Source organism: Cibotium barometz, chromosome 51 (assembly GCF_041138505.1).
Source record: "Cibotium barometz isolate CiBa-2024 chromosome 51, ASM4113850v1, whole genome shotgun sequence".
NCBI lineage: Eukaryota > Viridiplantae > Streptophyta > Polypodiopsida > Cyatheales > Cibotiaceae > Cibotium > Cibotium barometz.
The window spans coordinates 36,454,468-36,471,038 of record NC_141096.1 but is presented as its reverse complement, the minus strand read 5'-3'; positions in this window follow the sequence as shown (position 1 = coordinate 36,471,038).

Sequence of the window (16,571 nt, the reverse complement as noted above, 5' to 3'; positions counted from 1 at the left end):
ACGGCTGTGCCTGATCTTGATTAGGAAAAAAGCATTGAAATTACTCAGATGATCAAATTATATCAGTGATAGTTTTCTTCTATCTGGTTTATTTGGGTGAAGGATAGTTTAGAATTGATCTCGTTAGATTAAGAAAATTCAAAAGGTGGAATCGTCCCCACTTTCCGGGGATGGAAAATTTTCCCGATTTCAGTTTTCGGAGTGACCACCAGCCTAGTCTCGTGCCCGTACATTCGTGGGCGAGGCCCCGAGTGAGAAACCCTGCCCCGCGCTTGAGGGGGCTGCTTCAATTCCTGGACTCTCTCAGAGTCAGGATATGATAGCTTTTGCATTTGATCACCTCATCAACTTTGCTACGACCCGAATGAGCAGAGTGAGACTCGCTCGCCATTTTGAGAGTCTTTACTTTCCTGATCCTCTTGAGCGACGTCGGTATATGTGGTTCTGTGGAGGACAGTGTATTAACATCAGTACTGGTCAGCGTCAGAGGCTCAGGCAAAATATTTCCTTGGCCATGATTCTGATAAGACTAGGGCTTGTTCAGCACGTTCTACTCTGTGATCATTCACCCCCAGGAACTTCAGAACTTCATGCCGATTTTTTAGACTTCTTAGCCGCTTTATCCCAATAAATAGAATTAGAGCACCTCTGTGTAATGAATCGTGTGTACCATGGTATGTCTTCTTCACAGTTTCGCTTCTTTATACGATTACAAGACGCAGTGATTCTAGAGCCGAGCTGCTCTATGTACATATTGCAACTTTTATATAAATATAGAAATGTTTTCTGGAGAAAAAAAATCCCTATTGTATAAGTGATTATTTTACGGATGATCTAATAAAGAAAAATCTGTTATCAGACATATGTCATAGATCTCCAATAAGATCATTGTCTTGTTTAAGAAATTGTTTTCCAAACCTCTTAAGTCTTAGGATCTCGTGGATGATATCAAAATGAAAATTTAATAATACATAAATTTTTTGGCAGAATCATGAGACGAGGAAACCGTGGCCGTCAGCCAAACCCTCTCTCTGAAGATGACGAGCTTGACCCTGATGTTCGCAAGGCTCTTCATAGGACTAAGCCAGGACCCTTCAAAGGAGAAGGGGAGAACCTGGGCGAGGCTGTGGAGAAATGGGTGGAAGCCATGGAAGAATATTTTGACATCACAGGCTACAATGAGCAGAGCAAAATGGCTCTTGCCCAGCTGAAAATAGTGGAAACAGCCAGGGTAGCATGGAGGAACCACTGTGACACCAACCGTTTGGACAGAAATACTCGTTCCTGGAACGACCTAAAAACCTATCTAAGAAAGAGATTTTGTCCCCCTAGATTTTTGGAAATCAAAATGAACGAATTCTTAGAGCTAAAGCAGGAGAGCAAAACCATCGAGGAATATCACCAGGCCTTTGCTCTTCTACTCAAATATTCACCACCTCTAGATGAAGAACAACTCATGGCCAGGTTCATTTGGGGAATGAACGAACCCTTGGACACACTGGTCAAAAATGCCAAGCCAGTGTCCATGGCTGAAGCAGTAAGAATGGCAAAAGATTTTGCCAAAGCCTTTGTAGTAAAGGTCCCGCCAAAGCCTGCACCCTCTAACTTTAAAAGATTCCAAGCCCAGGGAAGTACTTCAAACTTTCCACCCCCGAAGAGGCAGCAAGGCCCCAATCAGAATCAGGATGCAGGAAGACTCCGAAGTGAAGGAAGACCCTTCCCCCAGAATACTTTCTTAGGAGCCCCACCTCTTTCAAGAAATCAAAGGGATGAGCTCAGAAGTGAAAACCGATGTTTTGGATGCCAGGGTTTTGGTCACCAACTGAAAGACTGCCCAACTCCTACCATGTCAAGGGGACAGGGAAGTCAAGGACCCCAAATTCAGAGACCAACCCCTTCATACCAGTCTAATAAGGGTCCGTCTCACCCAAGCCAGGGAAACCCCAGAAGAACTCTAGCTCAACCATCTGCCTCTGTCCACAGTAACCTCAGAACTCCTTCCCAGAACTGGGGGAACCAAAGAGAAAGAATTCCACCTCAGACTGCAGCAACCAAAGCAGTCACAATTTCAGATGTAGTAGAAGAGGAAAGAGGGTAGATCTTTGCTGCAATTGAAAACCAAGGACCTAACCGTCAGTTCTCAGTCATCCATACTCCAGCAAAATATCAGGGTAAGCCTTTTAAGCTTTTGATTGATTCAGGTAGTTCTCATTCATTCATTTCCCCTGGATGCTTGCATAAGCTAGTCTTAGAATAGAAATCAGGGGAACCTACACAAGTTGAATTGGCCAGTGGTGGGAAGATTCTTTTCACTTACCATGAGACAGATCTTATACAGCTCAATCTAGATGGTAATGTAACCGACTCTCAGTTCAAAGTCTTACCTCTGGGAGTTTTTGACGAGATCCTTGGAATGGATTGGCTCCACAAAAATCAAGCTGACATACACTGTCACAATGGAACCATTTCCTTCCATGACCTTCATGGGAACAAAGTTCAAGGAACTGGAGTTTTCGGATCCCCAGACCTTCAGTTAGTAAAAGCTTCTAGGTTGCTGAAAGGACTTAGAAAGAAGCAGCAAATGTATGTTGTCAAAATGAACCCAGTAGACTCAAAGCTTAAGGCTAAAGAACCAGAATGGTTAAATGAATTTGATGATCTATTCCCAGCAAAGCTAACTGAAATGCCTCCAATCCAGGAAGTAGATCATGTGATTGAATCAACCCTCGGAGCTCAGCCAATAGCCCTGCGCACGTACAAAATGCCACTTCTTGAAGCCATCAAACTCAAGGAACAGCTTAGATAGCTATTAGAATAAGGGTTTGTAAGACCCAGTGTTTCACCTTGGGGTGCGCCAGTTCTCTTTCAGAAAAAGAAAGATGGAACGCTTAGACTCTGTGTGGACTACAGAGGTCTAAATCAGAATAAGTATCCTATCCCAAGAATTGATGAGCTTCTGAACAGGCTAAATGGAGCCCAGATCTTCACAAAGATAGATCTCAAATCCAGGTATTACCAGATCAGGATCAATGATCAAGATATACCAAAAACAGCCATCAATACTCACTATGGGCATTATGAATTTACTGTCATGCCGTTCGGATTAACTACTGTCCCAGCTACATTCAATCGCCTAATGATGCAGGATATCCTCAGAAAATACTTGGATGATTTTGTTCTAGTTTTCTTCGATGACATTCTGATTTACTCAAAGAATGTAGCTGACCATGAGACTCATGCTCGAAAAGTCCTTGAGATTCTAAGAAAGCACCAACTCTTTGCCAAAAAGAGCAAATGCACTTTCTCTGCCGACCACGTTGAATACTTGGGCTTTCTAGTATAAAAGATGGAATTTCTCTAGATTTCGCAAAAGTCCAAGCAGTCATAAATTGGCCTGAACCAAAGATAGTGAAAGAAGTCAGAGGATTCTTAGGATTAACTGGTTGGTATAGAATTTTTATACCAAAGTATGCTCTCATAGCTTCCCCCCTCACTAACCTTCTCAAAAAGAATACCCCATTTCAGTGGTCTGCCAGGTGCCAGAGTGCTTTTGATAAGCTGAAGACCGCCTTGGTAACCAATCCCATTCTGAAGCTGCCAGATTTCTCTCTACCCTTTGAGGTAGTAACTGATGCAAGTGGTTTTGCCCTGGGAGGTGCACTCATGCAGGAAGGTCATGCAGTGGCCTGTGAATCCCAAAAGCTCAGAACACATGAGAGGAATTATGCTATTCATGACCTGGAATTACTTTCAGTAGTCTATGCCTTAAAGTTGTGGAGACATTACCTACTGGGAAAAAGATTCACTTTGATGATAGATCATCAAAGCTTAAAGTGGATCTTTACTTAGAAGGACCTCAACATGTGCCAAAGAAGGTGGATGCAGACCCTGCAGGAATTTGATTTTGAAAAATCAAGTATCGCCCATGCAAAGAAAGTGTGGTAGAAAATGCCCTCAGTAGAAAAGCCTCCTTGCTTGCAATTACTGTAATATCAAATCCTTTGATTATTGAAACAAGAGAGAAGATCATGCAGGATAAATTCTTTGGCCCTATTGCTACCCTACTTATGTAGGAAAGCAAAACTCCACGGGAGTTGAACAGAGTTCAAGGGTACAGCCTGGATGATGGCATTATGTATTATAATCACAGGCTATGCATTCCCAATGATGAGGGAACCAAGGATCAAATTCTCAATGAAGCCCATGACAGCCTTATAGTAGGACATCCAGGTTTCATCAAAACCTACATGTCTATAAAGAAAAGCTTCTTTTGGCCTGGTCTGAAAAAGGATGTACTGAATCATGTACGTCAATGTCTGACATGCCAAAAATTTAAAGCTAAAAGAGTAAAAATGCCTGGGAAGTTACATCCATTGGATCTCAGCACAACTTATCACCCTGAGAGACCGATGGCCAAACTGAAAGGGTAAACCAAGTAATGGAAGATATACTTTGGTCATGCTGTGGCAGGGAACCCAAGAAGTGGCTAAGCTATCTGCACCTAGTTGAGTTTGCCTACAATGCTTCTTATCACACCGAAGTATCGGGATGAGCCCTTTTAAAGCTCTGTATGGACAAGATTGCTTAACTCCGTTAACTTGGTCTGACCCATTGATTAGGGTCGAGATGTCCAGATAGATGCTTGACGACATGGAGCAGCAGATGCAGTCAATTCATAAAGATATTAAAGCTGCCCAAGATTGACAAAAGCAGTATGCAAATAAGAAGAGGACAGACAAAAAGTTTGAAGAAGCAGATATGGTACTGTGAGGTCCCTGTTCCCACCGAGCAACGGATTCGGGGTACTAGCAGCGGAAGTAACACTTCTCGCGCGGGATAGGGGTCCCACACTCGGGGCCTCGCCCACGGATATCCGGACAAGAGACTAATCCGTCGGTTTGTCCAAAACCGAAACCGGAAAAACTTCCTTTACCCGGAAAGCATGGGCGATTCCACCAGGATAACTCTTTACTCTAACGTAGTCAAGATCATTACTGATCTAACTGATCTGACTGCACCTTTAACGGTACTTGGTCAAATCAAGGAAGAACTTGCACTTGGATCATTGGGATCAACGCTTTTTTCCCCATCAAGAGGCACAGCCGTTGATTCCTATCCATAGAACAATTTCTATCCGGGATTTACTTCATCTATCGTAATAATAGAAATTAAATCTCGATTTACGGATCCATCAGTCCAGCCTAACCCCATCCGATCCCATGGGTTAGCCAACCGCCCAACCACTGTAGTGATGGGATCCAATTTGGAATTTGGTTAGGTTTTGTCCCGGGTACCAAGGAAAAGAGTTCCAAGGCCCCCTAGCCGGAAGTTCATGCAAACATAAAACTAGCCACACCACTTACACACCCAATATGAAAATTACCTTTTTCTTAGCATCAGCTAACTTTAAAACAATCCTTTAATGAAACCATAGTACCACTGATCACAATCTTCCAATTTATCCAGTTGATTCATAATTTTCCATCATTCCTTCATCAGAGTATCTATGGCATCATTGGCAACTAGAACGCTCACCACCTGTCCACACAGGGGCCTTTTCAATAGTTCCTAGCCCATAATACTCGATAATATGATCACTTATAAAAATCAAGATGGACTCTCGTTGAAGATCAGCAAGATCAACCAACAGATCCATATAAAGAGCCATGGACTCATCCATTGAAGACCAGCAAGGTCAATCAACCAGATCCATGCCCGGTTTCACAAAACAACTCTTACTCCTTGTTCCAATATCTTCCTCGACGCACGCGTGGGTATCCTAGGCGACCCAGAGCCCGAGCACCGTATGGTCAGCACCCTCTAGGATCCTTCGCAGGTGACCTAGCGCTTCACTCATAGGCCGCTTCCTTGGTCCCTCATCCACCGTACCGGAAGCTCACCATTTTAATCGAACCGAGGCTGGTCAAGACCTCGGCCGACCTTGCTACGCGAGACGTCCTCCATTGACTCTCCGTCAGCAGTTGCAACTTTATCAGTTAGGTCTCCACGACCTTAATCACAAGACGGTCAAAATGCTTTCCCAGCATTCTTGACATAAAACAGCCATTTACAAACAGCATTTACAAACAGTTTACAAATACAATTTCTATATTAACTCTAATTTTTCCACATTATCCCTCATATAATCCACATTACTTATTCCTCATTCCATTTATATGTGTACTCATCCAATCACATCATTTTCCATCTCTTCACTTCATATTCCTTCACATCACATATCATATATTCACATCCATACATCCACATCCACATCCACATCCACATCCATACATCCACATCTACATGCTTACCTCCATTTTCACATCCTCATTTATACATCCACATCCCATATCCACATTCATACATACACATCCATATCCACATCCATACATCCACATCCACATGCATACATCCACTATCACGTCCTCATTCATACATCCACATCCACATGCATACATCCACTATCACATCCTCATTCATACATCCATATCCACATACATACATACATCCACATCCACATTCCCATTCACATCTATACATCCACATCCACATCTACATCCACATACATACATACATCCACATCCACATTCCACATTCACATCTATACATCCACATCTACATCCATATACATACATACATCCACATCCACATTCCTCATTCACATCTATACATCCACATCTACATCCACATTCACATATATCCACATCCACATTCCCATTCACATCTATACATACACATCTACATCCACATACATACATACATCCACATCCACGTTCCACATTCACATCTATACAACCACATCTACATCCACATTCACATACATCCACATCTACATTCACATTCACATCTATATCCACATCTATATTCCCATTCACATCTATACATCCACATCTACATCCACATACATACATACATCCATATCCACATTCCACATTCACTTCTATACAACCACGTCTACATCCACATTCACATCTATGCATATACATCTTCATGTATACATCCATTTTCACATGCATACATCCACACTCCCATCTCCACATCCACACATCCACATACATACATCCATTTTCACATTCCCATTCATATAACCCCATATGCCTTCATATCTAATCTTTTATATCACATCCATTCTCACCCTATCACAACCCATATACATCTTATCTCATCTCATACACTTCTTATCTCATCCCATACACATCTTATCACATCTTAACTCATCTTATATGCATCTTATCATATCTTATCACTTCCCATATCTTTTATGCATACTTCTATGCATGAAATTCAATTATGCTAAAAGTAACACTTTTATAATAAAATAATAATCTCTTATGCATACCTCTATGCATGAAATTCAATTATGCTAAAAGTAACACTTTTATAATAAAATATTCATCTCTTATGCATACCTCTATGCATGAATTTTAATTATTGTAAAAGTAACACTTTTATAATAAAATATTCATCTCTTATGCATACCTCTATGCATGAATTTTAATTATTGTAAAAGTAACACTTTTATAATAAAATATTCATCTCTTATGCATACCTCTATGCATGAAATTCAATTATGCTAAAAGTAACACTTTTGATATAAAAATTTATCCATTATGCATACTTCTATGCATGAAAATAAAAATGATAAAAGTAACACTTTTGATATAAAAATTTATCCATTATGCATACTTCTATGCATGAAAATAAAAATGATAAAAGTAACACTTTTGATATAAAAATTTATCCATTATGCATACTTCTATGCATGTAAATAAAAATGATAAAAGTAACACTTTTGATATAAAAATTTATTCATTATGCATACTTCTATGCATGTAAATAAAAATGATAAAAGTAACACTTTTGATATAAAAACTTATTCTTTATGCATAATATAAAAATTCAATTTCTCCATGATTATAATGAAATTCTTTCAATTAGTCTAGGATGATAATTCCTAGAATATGGTAGAAAGTCCTCTTTTTATGCTTTGAATGAAATTATTTTATGCATAATTTTTATAAAAATTTTACCATAGCTCCGCTGCTATGACTGATAAATCTCAATTTTTCTAAGGGATAAAGCTTATCATTAAGGAAATAATTAAAATGATCTCTAATTATTCCATAATGGATTGAATCATCAATATACATAAACTAAAAGCATAGAAAAAAAACCATTAATTTGGCCTCAAGCATAGCTTAATCTTAGATTAAGGAAAAGCTTTATGAAAAGCTTCTTTTGGATTGAGAATGGGTCATGAGTATGACCATTTCTTGAGTGAGAGAGAGAAATTACATAAAAACCATTAGAATTTAAACATAAATGGAAATTAACTTCAATAGCATTTATTAAATTATGTAACTCTTCACTACTATTCACCAATTAACTTCAATAGCATTTAAAAAACCATACCAATTAAGCTTCTCAAGCTTGAGAGGGGTTGAGAAGAGAGAAACATTGAGAAATTATAGAAAAGAGCAATATTCACTAATTACCTTATAAATTGCTTGATTCTTTGTTCACGGTAGAGGCCCCCAACCAATCAATTGGTTAAGTATGTTGATGGAGCCACTAATGGGGATTGAAGAAAGAGGGAAGCTCCAAAAACTAGTGAATTATTAAATGAATTCACAGTTCTTGGCTTAGGTGGAGTAGAGTAACGATGCATAAACACTATCTATTTTTCAACAAGGGGGAGGCTTCTATTTATAGAAAAAATTGAGCTCCTAACCAAACAAACTGATTCTAGAATTTTCCAAATCAGTTTGGTCAATTTTTGACCATTTTTATGTCAGTTAAGCTAATTTTTTTGGAACTAGACTTGAATGAGGAGAGAGGAGAGATGAAATATCTCAATTTTTATGAGTTTAAAACTCATTCAAGCATGTGAAATATGCACCTCCTTTAAAGAACTCCCCTTCCTTACATATGTCATATTTTTAATATTGCTCATAATTTTTTTACTAATAAACCTTGTACATTTTCAACTCTTCATCTTATGTGAGCATTTACTCATTTTTGGGTATCTTCTTTTACAAATTGGATTTATCTCCTCCCTACACATGGATTGATGCTATTGGCCCATAGGAACCTTAATTGGACCATAATCCAAAAATTTCTGAAAATCTAGACCCTTAGACTAAGGTCCTTTATACACATTTCCAATTAATTCCAATTGCACATTGGAAAGTTCTTTTTGAATTTCTATTTCAAGGAAACTTATTTTAATAAGATGAGATAATTTTCTATCCAAAAATATTAAAAATCTAAATATTCTCTCTCTAGAATATTTTCTCTCTCTAGGTTAAAACAGTTAGAAACAAGTCTTTTATATTTCTGAAGAGGGATTGATTATAGAAGAAGATACTAGACATCAAAAGGGGTTTGGGGGAGGAATCTTACATTCTACCCCACTTAAAAAACGCGAGATGTCCTCATCTCGCAAACTGGGATAATTTCGCAAGATGCACGAATTATGAGACTTAGAGAAAAATTTAAATCGGGATTAACCACCAAGAAAAAGTCTCAAAGAGAGCAAGATTCAAGATAAGAACAAGATTTAAACTTTATTCATTCTCAGAACTTATACAATAAAGATAGAAGAACTCTTTACACTTCCATAAGCCCGTCCATCATATGATCACAAAAGCAGCACTCACAAGCTGCGCATGTATAAGGTAACTCATCTATGGGAATAATTCTGTTGGTTATTGCCGCACCTATCTCAGTGGTATGAGGTGTTCTAACAAAAGGACCTCTGAGAGGCAAGCCAAAAACGGGGTAAAGGCATATCTTCTCATGAGGAAGAAAACACGCCAGTAAGAAGACCCGCTCAGAAAACCCAAGATGCCTTGATCTCATGACGCAGTAGTATCGGGGACCCAAACCCAAAGCTTCAATAACCATGGCCAAGCGGACATTATTACGAAAATGTTGCTGACTCCAGGGTGTTACCCTAGTTATGTCTTGATAGGTCCGCCATTTGGTCTGCGCTACAGAAGTTCCCAAGTGAGGAAAAAGTGAGCGCTCATACTGTTCTATAAAATCCTTCTTCACAGACTCACTTGCGTCTTGAAGGTGAGGAATCATTATGGATAAAACTAGTTCTTGTTGCCAAGCCATGAAGGAGATTAAGAAAGAGAGGAGATCGATGGAACTAAGATTACTGCTGTGAGCGACAGGTAAAAGTTACGACTTATATAAAGGAAGGAGTTAGCGTAACCTAGAAGCCAACGGTATCTTGTCACTGAAGTTTTATCGTCTTTCCTTGATTTGGGTTTGGCACATATTTCTATGAAATACATTAAGAACTTTGAGATGAGGAGGTAAAAGAAGCTTGTAGGCTAAGTCACCTACTTTCATTGAATTCAGATATAAGGCTCACAATATTTGGGGGATAAGTTCTTATACTCCCCAAGAGATAAAGAACTTCTTTTGGGTCGTACTCGAATGAAAACCAAAACCTTGGTATCCAAAACACCGATTTTCACTTCTGAACTCATTGTTCTGAATCCTTAAAACAGCGTGACTCCTGAGAAGTATTCTAGGGAAAGGGTCTTCCTTTTTTTAAACAGAATCTTTCTTTTATTTTAGAGAGGGACTAATTATAAGATCAAAAAGGGAGATTCTTACTCCTGTATACCTCGAAGGCAGGGGAGGAATCTTACATTCTACCCCACTTAAAAAAGTGCGAGATGTCCTCATCTCGCCAAGTAGAGGACAACTCTTTTTCTTAAGATCCAATTTATTCTAGGGTTCCTTATATTCTGGTCAACCCAATAGAATACGGGGCTAAATATCCCTTATATAGAACTCATCATTAAATAAATTCATTTCAGATCATATCATTCATATCTTTAACACGATAATGGTCCATCAGATCAAAAATTTTTCTTTCTGAACATTCCTCCACGGGAATTTCAGTCAAGCAAGTTTTCAATTTGTCATCCCTTAACTTGATATACCGAGTCAAGTGTTAACAGTAGCACTTTGACAGCACAATCCACTAATCTCATAGTGATTTGCTGAAATCATTATCATCATTTATCATTACAGGGACTCGTCCCATTCATCCTCATTGCGGTTTTGCTCAGGTTATTATATTTCAACTAAATTTCAAAAATCATCATTTTTCAATCAGAATCCCAATCAATTCATCAGTTCCCAAACAGAATTAAAAATCATATCAACCACATTCAAATTCATCATCTGGATAGCATTAACGCTTATAATTTCAAGTCTTAGATTTACTCGTATATACTGTCAGTAAAGAGCTGCAGTTATACTCTCGGTATATACGGATAGTCACAGCCCTTGGAATTATAAGGTAAATACCATCATGTCTAGGCCTCAAGCAAGTCAGGGATTCTATATAATTGCGGTACTTCCATCTGAAGACCCAATTACCAAATTACGAATTTCAGTTTGAATATCAAATTGTATGAATTATATCACACAATTACAACTTTTTTGTGTTTCTTGATAAATTTCTGACCTATTTGTCTTCTCAGTTGATCTTTATCAACCAAATGCTCTGATACCAACTGTGAGGTCCCTGTTCCCACCGAGCAACGGATTCGGGGTACTAGCAGCGGAAGTAACACTTCTCGCGCGGGATAGGGGTCCCACACTCGGGGCCTCGCCCACGGATATCCGGACAAGAGACTAATCCGTCGGTTTGTCCAAAACCGAAACCGGAAAAACTTCCTTTACCCGGAAAGCACGAGCGATTCCACCAGGATAACTCTTTACTCTAACGTAGTCAAGATCATTACTGATCAAACTGATCTGACTGCACCTTTAACGGTACTTGGTCAAATCAAGGAAGAACTTGCACTTGGATCATTGGGATCAACGCTTTTTTCCCCATCAAGAGGCACAGCCGTTGATTCCTATCCATAGAACAATTTCTATCCGGGATTTACTTCATCTATCGTAATAATAGAAATTAAATCTCGATTTACGGATCCATCAGTCCAGCCTAACCCCATCCGATCCCATGGGTTAGCCAACCGCCCAACCACTGTAGTGATGGGATCCAATTTGGAATTTGGTTAGGTTTTGTCCCGGGTACCAAGAAAAAGAGTTCCAAGGCCCCCTAGCCGGAAGTTCATGCAAACATAAAACTAGCCACACCACTTACACACCCAATATGAAAATTACCTTTTTCTTAGCATCAGCTAACTTTAAAACAATCCTTTAATGAAACCATAGTACCACTGATCACAATCTTCCAATTTATCCAGTTGATTCATAATTTCCCATCATTCCTTCATCAGAGTATCTATGGCATCATTGGCAACTAGAACGCTCACCACCTGTCCACACAGGGGCCTTTTCAATAGTTCCTAGCCCATAATACTCGATAATATGATCACTTATAAAAATCAAGATGGACTCTCGTTGAAGATCAGCAAGATCAACCAACAGATCCATATAAAGAGCCATGGACTCATCCATTGAAGACCAGCAAGGTCAATCAACCAGATCCATGCCCGGTTTCACAAAACAACTCTTACTCCTTGTTCCAATATCTTCCTCGACGCACGCGTGGGTATCCTAGGCGATCCAGAGCCCGAGCACCGTATGGTCAGCACCCTCTAGGATCCTTCGCAGGTGACCTAGCGCTTCACTCATAGGCCGCTTCCTTGGTCCCTCATCCACCGTACCGGAAGCTCACCATTTTAATCGAACCGAGGCTGGTCAAGACCTCGGTCGACCTTGCTACGCGAGACGTCCTCCATTGACTCTCCGTCAGCAGTTGCAACTTTATCAGTTAGGTCTCCACGACCTTAATCACAAGACGGTCAAAATGCTTTCCCAGCATTCTTGACATAAAACAGCCATTTACAAACAGCATTTACAAACAGTTTACAAATACAATTTCTATATTAACTCTAATTTTTCCACATTATCCCTCATATAATCCACATTACTTATTCCTCATTCCATTTATATGTGTACTCATCCAATCACATCATTTTCCATCTCTTCACTTCATATTCCTTCACATCACATATCATATATTCACATCCATACATCCACATCCACATCCACATCCACATCCATACATCCACATCTACATGCTTACCTCCATTTTCACATCCTCATTTATACATCCACATCCCATATCCACATTCATACATACACATCCATATCCACATCCATACATCCACATCCACATGCATACATCCACTATCACGTTCTCATTCATACATCCACATCCACATGCATACATCCACTATCACATCCTCATTCATACATCCATATCCACATACATACATACATCCACATCCACATTCCCATTCACATCTATACATCCACATCCACATCTACATCCACATACATACATACATCCACATCCACATTCCATATTCACATCTATACATCCACATCTACATCCATATACATACATACATCCACATCCACATTCCTCATTCACATCTATACATCCACATCTACATCCACATTCACATATATCCACATCCACATTCCCATTCACATCTATACATACACATCTACATCCACATACATACATACATCCACATCCACGTTCCACATTCACATCTATACAACCACATCTACATCCACATTCACATACATCCACATCTACATTCACATTCACATCTATATCCACATCTATATTCCCATTCACATCTATACATCCACATCTACATCCACATACATACATACATCCATATCCACATTCCACATTCACTTCTATACAACCACGTCTACATCCACATTCACATCTATGCATATACATCTTCATGTATACATCCATTTTCACATGCATACATCCACACTCCCATCTCCACATCCACACATCCACATACATACATCCATTTTCACATTCCCATTCATATAACCCCATATGCCTTCATATCTAATCTTTTATATCACATCCATTCGCACCCTATCACAACCCATATACATCTTATCTCATCTCATACACTTCTTATCTCATCCCATACACATCTTATCACATCTTAACTCATCTTATATGCATCTTATCATATCTTATCACTTCCCATATCTTTTATGCATACTTCTATGCATGAAATTCAATTATGCTAAAAGTAACACTTTTATAATAAAATAATAATCTCTTATGCATACCTCTATGCATGAAATTCAATTATGCTAAAAGTAACACTTTTATAATAAAATATTCATCTCTTATGCATACCTCTATGCATGAATTTTAATTATTGTAAAAGTAACACTTTTATAATAAAATATTCATCTCTTATGCATACCTCTATGCATGAATTTTAATTATTGTAAAAGTAACACTTTTATAATAAAATATTCATCTCTTATGCATACCTCTATGCATGAAATTCAATTATGCTAAAAGTAACACTTTTGATATAAAAATTTATCCATTATGCATACTTCTATGCATGAAAATAAAAATGATAAAAGTAACACTTTTGATATAAAAATTTATCCATTATGCATACTTCTATGCATGAAAATAAAAATGATAAAAGTAACACTTTTGATATAAAAATTTATCCATTATGCATACTTCTATGCATGTAAATAAAAATGATAAAAGTAACACTTTTGATATAAAAATTTATTCATTATGCATACTTCTATGCATGTAAATAAAAATGATAAAAGTAACACTTTTGATATAAAAACTTATTCTTTATGCATAATATAAAAATTCAATTTCTCCATGATTATAATGAAATTCTTTCAATTAGTCTAGGATGATAATTCCTAGAATATGGTAGAAAGTCCTCTTTTTATGCTTTGAATGAAATTATTTTATGCATAATTTTTATAAAAATTTTACCATAGCTCCGCTGCTATGACTGATAAATCTCAATTTTTCTAAGGGATAAAGCTTATCATTAAGAAAATAATTAAAATGATCTCTAATTATTCCATAATGGATTGAATCATCAATATACATAAACTAAAAGCATAGAAAAAAAACCATTAATTTGGCCTCAAGCATAGCTTAATCTTAGATTAAGGAAAAGCTTTATGAAAAGCTTCTTTTGGATTGAGAATGGGTCATGAGTATGACCATTTCTTGAGTGAGAGAGAGAAATTACATAAAAACCATTAGAATTTAAACATAAATGAAAATTAACTTCAATAGCATTTATTAAATTATGTAACTCTTCACTACTATTCACCAATTAACTTCAATAGCATTTAAAAAACCATACCAATTAAGCTTCTCAAGCTTGAGAGGGGTTGAGAAGAGAGAAACATTGAGAAATTATAGAAAAGAGCAATATTCACTAATTACCTTATAAATTGCTTGATTATTTGTTCACGGTAGAGGCCCCCAACCAATCAATTGGTTAAGTATGTTGATGGAGCCACTAATGGGGATTGAAGAAAGAGGGAAGCTCCAAAAACTAGTGAATTATTAAATGAATTCACAGTTCTTGGCTTAGGTGGAGTAGAGTAACGATGCATAAACACTATCTATTTTTCAACAAGGGGGAGGCTTCTATTTATAGAAAAAATTGAGCTCCTAACCAAACAAACTGATTCTAGAATTTTCCAAATCAGTTTGGTCAATTTTTGACCATTTTTATGTCAGTTAAGCTAATTTTTTTGGAACTAGACTTGAATGAGGAGAGAGGAGAGATGAAATATCTCAATTTTTATGAGTTTAAAACTCATTCAAGCATGTGAAATATGCACCTCCTTTAAAGAACTCCCCTTCCTTACATATGTCATATTTTTAATATTGCTCATAATTTTTTTACTAATAAACCTTGTACATTTTCAACTCTTCATCTTATGTGAGCATTTACTCATTTTTGGGTATCTTCTTTTACAAATTGGATTTATCTCCTCCCTACACATGGATTGATGCTATTGGCCCATAGGAACCTTAATTGGACCATAATCCAAAAATTTCTGAAAATCTAGACCCTTAGACTAAGGTCCTTTATACACATTTCCAATTAATTCCAATTGCACATTGGAAAGTTCTTTTTGAATTTCTATTTCAAGGAAACTTATTTTAATAAGATAAGATAATTTTCTATCCAAAAATATTAAAAATCTAAATATTCTCTCTCTAGAATATTTTCTCTCTCTAGGTTAAAACAGTTAGAAACAAGTCTTTTATATTTCTGAAGAGGGATTGATTATAGAAGAAGATACTAGACATCAAAAGGGGTTTGGGGGAGGAATCTTACAGTCTTCATTAGAGTACGGCCCAAAAGAAGTTCTCTATCTCTTGGGAAGTACAAGAAGTTATCCCCCAGATATTGTGGGCCATATCTGATTACAAAGAAAGTAGGTGACTTAGCCTACGAGCTTCTTCTGTCTCCTCATCTCAAAGTTCATAATGTATTTCATGTAAGCCTTCTAAAGAAATATGTGCCAAGCCTAAATCATGTACTTGATGATGAAATTCTAACCTCTTCAACCCAAGGGGGTAGATGGAACTCCAACCTGAAGAAATTCTTGATGTTCAAGAACAGATTCTCAAGAATTGAATTCTCAGAGAATTATTGGTAAAATGGAAGTTCTATCCTTTTTAAGATACCACCTAGGAGAATGAAGCCGATCTGTTTTACTGGATT